Raw genomic sequence first — 12,948 nt, 5'->3', positions numbered from 1 at the left:
TACCACCCGGCCTCTGCATAACTAGGATGCACACAGCCAAACAAAAAAAAGCTGACAAGAAAAAAAAACCGACAATTCGGCAACAGTAGAGTCCTATAGACCGACACTATGCCTATGTCGAAACGGTTGGTGGACCGATCCGGAGATTATGCTGCCACCCATGTTGGGTAAAAACCTCCATAGCCACCTGCTCCAATCGCGTACACACCGCCTTGAATAGCGGTAGGTACTCCGCACGTTGTAGCATAGACCACATACGAAGCGAGTGCGTACAACGGAAAATAACCTGCAGAGGAGAAGCATTTTTGTCATTAAAAATCAAATCGTTTCTACATAGCCAAAGCGACCATAGTAAGGCGTACGCTCCCACCCTTATTAGCGTTTTGAATCTATTTGAAATACCATCCAACCAATGACCAAAAATATTGGCAACACTTGTGGGCGGATACAAATTTGACGCTATTTGGATGAATGACCACGTAGAACGCGCAAACTTGCATTGAAAAAAAAGGTGTTTGATTGTCTCGTCAAGAGTACAAAAACAACACTTCTTACTTCCTGGCCAGTTGCGTCGTGCAAGGTTGTCTTTGGTTAGCACAACACCTCTACGAAGATACCACATAAATATTTTAATTTTTAGTGGAATCTTTGCCTTCCAGATTTTCTTGTTATTGCTCTCCGGTACTTCAGAATGCGTGAGCGCACGATACATAGAGTCTACCGTGAAAGACCCTGATGTAGTAAGGTTCCAGCGAAACACATCACGCCCTTGCGTCAGGTTTTCAGATCCAGACGGGATAACAGATTATGCCATGACATAAGTCGGGCGCCAACCAAATCCCGCCTGAATGAAATATTCGGCGGGGATGAGCTGAGCACCTGCGCAATAGTATTGTTCTTATCGCGAGCAATGTTGTACAAGGCTGGATATTGTTCTCGGAGACTGGCATTGCCTAGCCAGATGTCTTCCCAGAAACGAATCTCTGACCCGTCCTTTATCGCGAAAGACCCAAAGCGAAAGAGTTGTTTCTTTGCTGCCATTAGGCCAGCCCAAAAGTGTGAGTCGCCAGGTTTCCAATATGCCTGAGACACCGCCTTTTGGCCTAGATACTTGTTGCGCAGCATGGTTTGCCAAACACCATCCTCAGTAAGAAGTTTGAACAACCATTTACTAAGTAGGGCCTCATTCTTGACCTGCAGGTCATGAATTCCAAGACCACCTTGGTCTTTCGGCCTACAAACCACGCTCCATTTGGTCAGCCGGTATTTTTTCTTTTCACCATCTCCTTGCCAAAAGAATCTAGACCTAAAATAGTCCAATCTTTGCAAGACCCCTTTTGGGAGTTGGAAGAAAGAAAGCATATAGAGAACCATATTTGTGAGGACAGAGTTTATCAAAACCAGTCGTCCTCCAACTGAGAGCAACTTGCCTTTCCAACTGCTCAACCGTTTCTCTAGCTGCTCCTCTACATGCTTCCACTCCGCAATGGTGAGACGTCGATAATGACTAGGTATTCCCAGATATTTGATCGGGAATTGGCCAAGTGCGCAACCAAACAGGTCCGCGTAATCGGCCGCTGCCTCCACGGCTTCTCCAAAGCAGAACACTTCGCTTTTATGGAAGTTAATTTTAAGACCTGACATTTGCTCAAACGCTGACAACAGGAGTTTCATGTTTCGAGCCTTGTCCAGGTCATGTTCCATAAAAAGTATTGTGTCATCAGCATATTGCAGAATAGAGAGGCCACCATCCACAAGGTGTGGCACTACCCCAGCAATTTGCCCGTCCTGCTTGGCGCGCTCAATCAGAATAGCCAACATGTCAGCCACAATGTTAAATAACATTGGGGACATGGGGTCACCCTGCCGTAGTCCTTTTTTTGTCTGGAAGTAATGACCTACATCATCATTGACTTTGATGGCCACACTACCTCCAGTTACAAAATTTTGGATCCACTTGCACCATTTTTCAGAGAAACCTTTCATCCTTAGGGCCTGTTGGAGAAAAGACCATTTGACCTTGTCATAGGCTTTTTCAAAGTCAATTTTGAATACTACTCCACTTAGGTTTTTCCGATGCATCTCGTGGACGGTTTCATGCAGGATTACTACGCCATCAAGTATATTCCTTCCTTGCATGAAAGCCGTTTGAGATGGTCGGACAACATTGTTAGCTACCGAGTTAAGCCGATTCGTAGCCACTTTGGTGAAAATCTTGAAGCTGACATTAAGGAGGCATATGGGTCTGAACTGCTGGATCCGTTCAGCCTCCTTAATCTTTGGCAACAAGACAATCTCGCCAAAATTAAGCCTAAATAGCTCAAGTCGGTCGGCATGAAGACAATTGAACAACTCCATAAGGTCATCCTTGATGATATCCCAGAAATTCTGATAGAATTCTGCGGGGAAACCATCTGGGCCTGGAGCTTTGTTATGTTCCATTTGGAACACCGCAGCTTTCACCTCCTCTTCCGAGAATGGTGCCGTCAGAATATCGTTTTCTTCTGCCGTGACTTGTGGAATGTCATCTGTTCGGGTCTCGTCGAGGGTGAAATTCCCTTCAGCCGGTGCTCCGAACAGAGATTTGTAGTATTTGGTGATATAATTTTTGAGCTCCTCTTGACCTTCGATCCGCCCCTCATCTTGTTGGAGACTATAAATACATTTCTTCCTATGCCGCCCATTAGCGACCAATTGGAAGTATCTTGTATTACTATCACCCATCAAAATGAAATCGGCTTTGGATCTCTGGTAGTATTTGATCTCCTCTTCTCGCAGAAGACGGGCAGTCTTCTCATTAGATTGATTTTTTAATTCAATCTCTTGTTGAGATAAGATGCGCGTCTCTGCAATTTTGTCGAGGTCATCAATAATGGTAGAGAGCCGTTGTTTTTCTTTTTTATAAATCCCGTTGGTATGTTTTGCCCATCCAGAGAGGTGTTGCCTCATGGCCCTTATTTTAAAGTTCCATCTCTGAATATGTGTACGACCAACAGCGGGCCTCTCCCAAATATTCTTGATCATGTCTACAAATCCATCCCTATGCATCCATCCCAATTCAAATTTGAAAGGGCGTCGGGTAGCTGGGTTCGTAGAATTAGAATCCAGAATGATGGGTGCATGATCCGATAAAGCCTCAATACGCTCTAGGGCTCGCACGGTTACCAGAGGAAATTTTAATTCCCATTCGGTATCCATGAGTACCCTATCAAGTTTCTCGTATGTCGGCACATGTCGGTTATTAGCCCAAGTGAACTACCGTCCTGACATACTAGCCTCCCGAAGATCCAAACTGTCTATGATAGCATTGAATAGAAAAGGCCAATGAGTGTCAAAACGGTCATTATTTTTCTCTTCCTGATACCTAAGGATATTAAAGTCCCCTCCAATAAGCATTGGATGCGGGTTATCCTTAGCCAGATTTACCAATTCCCGAAGGAAAGCGGACTTATGCTCATCTTGGGCAGCCCCATAGACCGCGACAAGAGTCCGTGTAAAATTATCAGCTCTGTTTCTTAGGTGAAATTTTATATGAAATTCACCGATCGAAAAGGCTAACAAGTCCATGACTGTTGTCAGTATCCCAAGAAGGATTCCTCCAGACCTTCCACGAGCTGGTAGACTATGCCATGTGTAGTCGAAACCACCTGATAGGTGATCGAGGACATGCGGGCGAAAGTCACACTTACCAGCCTCGGAAATTGCCACAAAATCCAAACCATGTTCCCGTACACAATCACCTATGTGTTTATGTTTAGCCAAGTCCGAGAGACCTCTGCTATTCCAAAACATGCCTCTCATGTGGAAACTCGGATTGGTGTGGAACTCTTCGCCTTCTTGGGTGGCTTTTGTTTCTTTTTAGAGGCATGTGATTTAGATTTCCGCGAAGACGCTGTGAAGTCACATAACATTGACCCAGGTCTTGCGTCATCCAATACAACCTCGGTAACCTCACCAACCAAGTGGGAGATTAGCGGACCATCATATTTGGCATCCGCTTCATCATCGTCCTCGGTTTCTGGGTCAGGAATGGTGGTATTACACTTCGGAGAAACCTTTAAACGGTCGATCTCCATATGTTTAAGTACCCCAACCGACAGATTAATATCATTAGCATTCTTTCCCATAGAGACCCCCACGTTATATAAGCTGTTATTAATGCGAGTATCCGAAAAAGAAAGAAATGATTTAACGGGAGAGGTACCTGGCGTGGAGTCCAAATTCCTCGAGGCCTGGCGGCGCATTGCCTTCGCTAGTGCATGCTCATCTGTCGGAGAAGAACCATCGCCGAGACTGGGTGGCGATTACTACGTCGAAGGGGCGAAGCCAATCCTCCAGACATAGTACCCTCCGGTGTTGCCGAGTGGGCCATCGGTGAAGGCTGCGGAATCACCCTTGTCCCAGAGGTCGGTGAAGAAGAACGTGCTGCCGGTCCCACCAAATCAGTCACAATGGGTGTCGTGGCAGAAGGACCCGAACGAGTCGCCGGTGGACTGAGAGGAACTATAGCGACCGGAGCGCGAACTGAGGAAGGTGTCGCAGACCCCGTCACCATGCCTTGCACTTGTACGGGAGCAGAAGCGGGAGCATGCAAAACATGCGTTGCGCCCGCGTCCATGGCTGACTGCCCGAGCGTCGCCTGCTCAAGGTCTGCCGGCTGATGCACCTAAGACGGGACAACCGCTTGTGGGTTTAAGGGTGTGCATGCACCCGCTGACCGCCCTGTAGCAGCGGCCACGACTGGCTGCATACGAGCGGCCACATCATGCACGTCTTGTGGCTGCATGGTCTCTACCTACACATGCATGTGTGTAGCTCCCTGGGCTGTAGGAGCGTTGGATGTTGCCAATGCTTGAGCAGACGCGGTTGGCACAAGAAATGTAGCCGAATCATCAACTATAGCTGCAACGTCTTGCACAGGATTATGCAGAACATTGACTTGTGGTGGCACTGTAGCATGTTGAAAGCCCAAATAAGTAGTCTGCATGGGAACAACAATGGAGACAGATTGAGCTCCACACGTCGTATTACCACCATTCATTTGGACCTTTTTTGCTCGCTTGCTAGCATCCCTATCTGGCATATCCTCATCCCGGTTAGCTCCATCATCATGCCCATCATCATGGTTTTCCCAAATCCGAGGAATAAAGTCATCATCCGGAACAAAATCACCCTCCTCCAGCACAAACCGAAAGGCATATCCATTAAGCTTGACATAAACATCAGAGGAGACCGAGCTTTCATCAGACCCATCATGTTTGACGAAAATATCCATGTTATGAACAGCCACCTGGATCCGCACAATACCGTGACGGCGCAAGCAAACCAAGTCAACATCCTGAGTGGCGCCAATAACTGATCCCACCGCCCACAGACCAAGGAAATGGCGAAGAGCTGGCGGTACTCCGGTGACGTGCACCCAAACAGGCTGCAAGGGAAGTAGCGACGGAACCTCCTCGATTTTCCATTCACTAAAAGTGATCTTCACGTCATGTGATTTAACATTATACTCAAACGCTGCCACACGCTGCAAAATTTCCACTGAAGGGAAAGAAACCAAGAAAGCATTTGCTCCATGAGGCATGGCTTCCCACTTCCACGAAGTTTGGACCGCAGCGATCTTTGCAACCTCAGCCTCCACCACAGAAGAAGACAAGGAACCACCCGAAATCGTAACCAAAGCAGTCGGCAAAGTAGGTGGGGCAAGATTCTCCTTAAAGAGTGAGTCCGGAAGCTGTACAAACATTGCATTAACTAAACCACAACCACCGAGGGAGGCGGTTGGCCTTGGTTGCTTGAGAACCGGGCAGCGGTGCAGAGGATGCTTGTAGTTGTTACAAATGTGACAGTAATGAACCACCGTGCAATCCTTAGACATATGATCATCTGACCTGCATTTAAAACACCAAAACCCAGTCTTTTTACCCTTCGGTAGATGTCCAGTAGTGTCAATAGTGGTTGGCGTCGCCGCATTAGCGTGTATGGCTGATTGAGTTTGAGCATTGGGGGCCGCCGTCACTGACGCCGGCGGGAACGCCGGCGTAGAACGCGCAGCCGCGGGGGCAGCGCCGGCAGTAGCATCACGACGTCCCCCCTTGCGCTTGCTCTTGGGACGCCGGGCGGGAGGTGCATCCGGCGCTTGCTGGTTGTTAACACCAAAGATGAACGGTGCCGGAGCCGAGGCCCGCTGGACAGACGGGGCAGCGGTGGAGGTCGACGCCAGCAATGCTCCGAAGCGAATAGGTCCAGCAGCCACACCAAAGCCGGCCGAGAGTCCAGGGTTTGATGCAAAAGCTGGCCCTGTTTGTCCCACGGGTGGAGCCCCCTTGGACGGCAAGATAGAAGCTGTCGCAGTGTCGCGGCTAGCGCCGCCCGCCTCCGGCGCGCTGCACCGCCTGTTGCTGTGGTTTTCCCTGCCGCTAATGTGATTTTTTTTGAATTTTCGCTAATGTGATTGAAAAATAGAGAACAATGGATAGGCGAAGCTTTCCCTGCACTTAGTACGCATAGGTGAAGCTGGATAGCTCGTATACTTCAAACTTCACTACGTGCATATGCAATATCCGGATAGGTCAGTACTAGCTGGCTAGTACAGAGGTCGACGAAGCAATGGAGTTTGCTTCCTCGCATCTTCAAGAGTTACCTTGGCCTGGGCTTCGGTGCGCCGGAGGCGGGCGGCCGTAACGGCGTAGCCGTGATGGCTCATGGCTCCTGTCTTGGCGCCGGGGTTCTCCGGCCACAGTCCGATGCGACGGACCTTACCGCGTCGGAATCCCCGTCCCATGGAGTAAATTAGAAGGAAATTGTTTATGAGTGATGGGGTCCACCAAGACAGCTGTTGGCGTTTGATTGGCCCTGCAGGCTACTACGTGCAGGGAACCCAGCACGAGAGCCGACCCCATCACAAACAACCAAGTGAAAAGTGCGCTTACCTTCTAGCACCGCCTAACCACCACTCAGGTGGCGTTTTTTCTTTTACTGCTACGAGGGTCGTCGTCCTTCCTTTTCTCATTGGTGTTTTTGGTGAGCGGGGTGTTTGGTGGTCTTCGGCTGCGTGTTCGGTGCCTGCCTCTTCGGAGGGAGGAGGTCCGATGCCCGCCTCTTCGCCAGGGGTGGGGCCGGATCTGCTGCTATCAGTTTCTTCTACCTCTGCATCGTTTCTTGGGAGGGATGTTGTGGGGTGTGACTGATGGTGGGTTTGCGTTTCCTTCATCCTTCTTCTGTCGGCTTGGTGGTTTGTGATTTTTGCAGTTCTCTTTTAGTGCTGTTGTTGTACATGTAAATGACTCGGGTGCGCAGGGATACATGGCGGCCGCTATGTGCCCTGTGCAAGGGATGATGGTCAGTATTAGTTTGTGAGTCCATTCATCCTATCATCCAATTCAGATGCGTGCTTTGGTTTTTTAGGATTTTCAGCAAAAAAAAGGATTATGAGATACTGTTGATTATTATGGCTTCAATTTGATTTGATTTTCCTGATTTGAACCGTGAAAGGTTAGTTTTTTGCTATTAGAAAGTGGGCTGCGTTTATTTCATGCCTTGTTTACCATGGTCTGTCCAGCTCATTCTTTGGCTTCAGATAGATGATATTCTGATAACAGTAGTGTGGTTGTTTTAGGATTTTTCAACAAGTAATTTTTATTGATTTAGTAGACCTATTTTTATAGACGGGTGTTTCCTCATGTTGCTGTTTATTGGGAAGAAAGCAATATCTTTATACAAGTTTGCATCTTCCTATATCAGGATGCATCTGTTGGTGAAAACTCTAAGCTCCACTGATGGGGAGGCTCCTGGTTGACCGAGGTGTGTGGCTTGCGGGGTGGGTTCTTTTTGTAAGTGTATTTGTCGCTGGCTTGTTGGTCTCGCTCTATCGGTTGGCTTGTGTGTATTCGTGGTGCTTGTGTACGCGCCCGCGTGTAGGTGATGTTTTTTTTCTTTTACTGCTACGAGGGTCGTCGTCCTTCCTTTTCTCCTTTGAATTTGGCGGCGGCGGTGTTTTTGGTGAGCGGGGTGTTTGGTGGTCTTCGGCTGCGTGTTCGGTGCCTGCCTCTTCGGAGGGAGGAGGTCCGATGCCTGCCTCTTCGCCGGGGGTGGGGCGGATCTGCTGCTGCCGGTTTCTTCTTCCTCTGCATCGGTTTCTTGGGAGGGATGTTGTGGGGTGCGTCTGATGGTGGGTTTGTGTTTCCTTCGTCCTTCTTCTGCCGGCTTGGTGGTTTGTGATTTCTGCAGTTCTCTTTTAGTGTTGTTGTTGTATAGGTAAATGACTCGGGTGCGCAGGGATACATGGCGGCCGCTACGTGCACTGTGCAAGGGATGCTGGTCAGTATTAGTTTGTGAGTCCATCCATCCTATCATCCAATTCAGATGCGTGCTTTGTTTTTTTAGGATTTTCAGCAAAAAAAGGATTATGAGATACCATTGATTATTATGGCTTCAATTTGATTTGATTTTCCTGATTTGAACCGTGAAACGTTAGTTTTTTGCTATTAGAAAGTGGGCTGCGTTTATTTCATGCCTTGTTTACCATGGTCTGTCCAGCTCATTCTTTGGCTTCATATAGATGATATTCTGACAACTGTAGAGTGTAGTTGTTTTAGGGTTTTTCAACAAGTAATTTCTATTGATTTAGTAGACCTATTTTTATAGATGGGTGTTTCCCCCTGTTGCTGTTTATTGGGAAGAAAGAAGTTCTTTATACAAGTTTGCATCTTCCTATATCAGGATGCCTCTGTTGGTGTTAGCACGTGCAAAGCAGTGTTGTCTTTCTAAAAAGGAATTGTTTCATCAGCAGCTTTGCTAAAGACATATGTAGACGTTGTTGATGTGTCCAAGGAGCGTGGCCAGCCTCAGGCATGTGCGTTGGTTGTTTGGGACCCTGCATGGAGTGCTATGCTTGGTGATGTACAGAATACAGTCAAGAAATATTGCAAAAGTGTACATCTACTGTTGGATTTATGCATATAGGTGATATTATCGCACATAGAACCATAGCAAAGATGCCTTGGCGTGAGGCGTATTCATAACTCATAGCACCTTCTCGTTTGTCGCTACTGATTGCTAGGTAAAACTAAAATATCCACCGTTGCGTTACTTTGGTCTTTCGGCGCGACAGGGTCTGAATCTGGCATTAAAACCTGCTAATGTGAAAGGGCATGGACTAGGGAAAACCAAAAGATTTAGATCGATCTTCGCTCTATCAGCAGGAGGAGGACCTCTAGGATCAGGCAGCGGACCTCCATCTTCATGCTCTGGCTCCCGCAGCCGTAGATGGCTTAGCCCTCCTGCTTGCCTTTCCCATTCCTTCTACCGGTTTCCATGGGGGCGCATGAGATCACCATATCTGAGGTGTGGTGCCTGAGAGAGGAGCTCGAGTCGAAGGATGCGCAGCTCCGGGCCAAGGACATGGAGCTCAGGGAGCTCAGGGAGGAGAAGAGTGACTTGCTCCTCCGTCTTGAGCGGCAGTTCATGGAGCTTCAGAAGCAGCAGGAGTCCAGCACTAAGATGCTTCAAGCATCTTCGGCGTCGTTGCAGGAAGCGGCAGCTGCGCTGGAGTGCGAGCGGGCCGATCATGAGGATGTCTAGGGTCGCCCAGACCGCTTGATGGACCATGTTACCACGTAGGTGGTAAAGCTTCGCGACACGTACCATCGTGCCAGCGCGACCATGCCAGCCATCGGGCTAAACCCGTTCGATCATCCCATTGACTTCTATGAGCTACGACTTCCTGACCTGGACTCCGTCTTCAGCTATCTCTCTAAGGAGCTGAACCGTCTCCGCACGGTGCTGGGGGAGGCGCTGGACAAGGAGGGTGTTCGGGGTGCCGTCGTCGTTGCCAATCGAATCCTCTCCAGGATTCACCACCGAAATCCATTCATGCCATTAGACGTTGTCTTCGACGAGCTGGCTCCCGTCAACCGAGAGCGGGCTCTGTGGGAGGTGGCGCCCTAAATCACCACCGTCGTGCGCCTGGAGTAGCAGAGTAACTTCGATGGTTTTGGTATGACTGTTGATTGACGCGGCTGTTTTTAGCATCCTTTTGTTCGTGTCGTTGGAGCTTCTGAAGAACCGAAGAAGGTTTGGTATGACTGTTGATTGGCGTGACTTGTTTTAGCATCGTTTTGTTCATGTCATTCAGACCTTCTGAAGAACCAAAGAAGTTGCAGAACAAGTGAAGCCTAGTTAGGTATGGTGATTAGGTATACATTCAACATATAAGTTAGCGATTTATCAATGTTGCTTTTGTTGCTTAGGTATGATTTGAACTTGGGTTTGTGGCTTTGGTATGCAGTGAACAAGTAATCAATGTTGCTTTTGTTGCATTGCTATTCAGTTAAGTTTGAACACTGATACAAATTAAGTTAACTGAGATAATTTCAGTTAAATTTGAACACTAACACAGATTCAGTTAACTTAAACATTCTACTAACAATTGACACAAGTACAAATTCAATTAACATAAAAAATTCAGTTAACTTTGAACACCAAGGCAGATCCAATTAACTGATTTTTTTTAGTTAAATTTGAACACCAGGATATTTTCAGTTAACCGAAACATCTAGTTAACAATTGACACTAGGACAAATTAGGTTAACCCAAAAAGTTCAGTTAACTTTGAACACTAGGATAGATTTAGATAACTGGAAAATTCAGTTAACAATTGAACCATGACAAATTTAGTAAACTTTTAACACAAGGACAGATTCAATTAACTGGAAAATTCAGTAAACTTTTAACACCGAGAGATTTAGTGAACTGGAAAGATTCATTTAAATTTTAACACTTACAAATTCAGTTAAATGAAAAATTAAGTTAACTTTTAACACCAGGACAGATTCAATTAACTATAAATATGCAATTATATTTGAACACTAAGACAAATTCAGTTAACTTCAAAGATTGAGTTAACTGCAAAGATTAAGTTAAATTTCAACACTGACAGAAATTCAGTTAACTGCAAAGCTTCAGATAACTTTTAACACCGGGACAATTCAATTATCTTTTAACACTAAGAAAAATTCAATAAATGCTTACAACCATAGTGGTCAATGCTCTATACTTAGTTTACAACAACATTCTTGATGGGTTGCTCGGCGAGTATTTCCTCATTCTCCTTCTTCATCCCCTCCACGAACGCCATCTCCTCCGCCATCTTCTTCATTGTGTTCATGGCCTTAGCGTTCTCGACGCGAGCTTCCATGATCTCTTTGATGTCTTCACGACTTTGCTTCAGAGCAGTCATGGATTCATCCATCAACAGGTCACGCTCGATGCCGAGCTTCTCTTTCTCAGCCATTAGTTCGATGATGACGGCGACCGCCTCCTGCAGTAAGGCCTTTCTCTCCTTGTATAGCTTTGCCGATCCGGCAATCTCCTCCTTTAATAGGTCTCCCTCGATGCAGAGCTTCTCCTTCTCATCCATAAGTTTCACAATGAGAGTGGTCGCCTTCTCCTTGCCAGCCATAAGTTTCTCGATGAGAGCGGTCGCCTTGTCGAGCGTGGAATTGCTTAGCTTTGCCCAGCCGGTGATCTCCTCAGCAGGCATGTCGTCGTGGGCAAACGACTATTCGCCTCTGTGGTGAATGCACTTGTCAGAGCCCTTGCCTTCCCGCTCGCCCCCGCGATGAGTCTGCTTGTCAGAGCCCTTGCCTGCCTGCTCGCCCCTCGGACGAGTGCGCTTGTTAGAGCCCTCGCCTGCTTGCTCCCCCCGAGGACGAGTGTGCTTCTTAGAGCCCTCGCTTGCCCCTATGGCCGCCGCGAGGCGTTGGGGCCTCTCTTTTGCTTCCGCGGCCTTGGTCAATGTTCCATGGTTATTTCTCCACCCAGAGCTCCCCCTCGACAGACCATGGCGGAGACGCAAGCAACGATGAAGAAGAAAGGATTGTTCTTTTGGTGACAACTGTGGATGTGAGGAGGAGGAAATGCAGTGATTCCCGAGCACACGGAGGTACCATTTTATAGATGCCTTGGCGATTCGTGTGCTCTAGCCGCGTATTTTGATTTGGCGTGTATGCCAACGAGAGGACGACTGACCATTAGGCGTTCCCACGGAGACATGGGAAATGGAAGTTGTGCATGTAGGCTTTGATAAGTGTGATTTTGTGGTGACTTGGGAGTTGTAAACTTTAAGTTGGGAGTTGTAAACTTGAAGTGCTCAACACGCGTGGGGTAGTTGCTGCCACATTTAAGTACACAATGGGCAACCAAAAAATGTATAAAGGTGCCTTCTCGCGAGGCGTGTTATAATCTAAATTTCGTAGCAGCTGTTTTGTTTGGTAGAACGCCAGTTAAACATGCATCTATGGAGTACCAATGTTTACACAAGTCGCAATTGCAGCGTCATTCTTGAAGGTACGAATAGGTAGGCAACAAGAACCTAAGTTTGTCGCTTTCTCCTTACATGACGTGCTCGACTTCATTGTTCCATTCCCCGCAGTTTGTCACTGATGGCATGATCCATAGTGGTGGGCAGCGAGAATATCTTTCATAACTGCTTAGTCTCATAACCCATGAAGAAGTTCCATCAAAGCTGACGCGGCATCAACTAGGTAGAGAGTCATCCCAGGTTTCTTTCTGGCGGTGCATTGCGAATACACACCCATGCTTCATAAATGTCAAGCGCTCGCCATTGTACACCGAAAGTGGCATCATTACGACTATTGGGCAGCTATCCCCAACAAAAAAGAGTGTTCGCTGTCGGCGGTCTGGGAACCAGGGTACCTAGACTTGCTCGCCTGCGGCCCACAGCATGGCTCCCTCAAATGGCCTGGTACGGCCCATCTACAGGACTACCAAGACAAGACCCTCATGAGGCCCCCGTGGCCTCGCGAGGCGGACGACACCAAGACATCCAGAAGGAGCGATCTTCCCAGGCTGCCTCCTGAGGAGCGGAGATTTCTATGCAGATACCCAGCCTCATGAGGCTGCCATGACACAAGCCATGACGACCAA

This window comes from Triticum aestivum, chromosome 2B, assembly GCF_018294505.1.
Source record: "Triticum aestivum cultivar Chinese Spring chromosome 2B, IWGSC CS RefSeq v2.1, whole genome shotgun sequence".
Lineage (NCBI taxonomy): Eukaryota > Viridiplantae > Streptophyta > Magnoliopsida > Poales > Poaceae > Triticum > Triticum aestivum.
The sequence above is the reverse complement of the archived record's forward strand: the minus strand, read 5'-3'. Positions refer to the sequence as shown.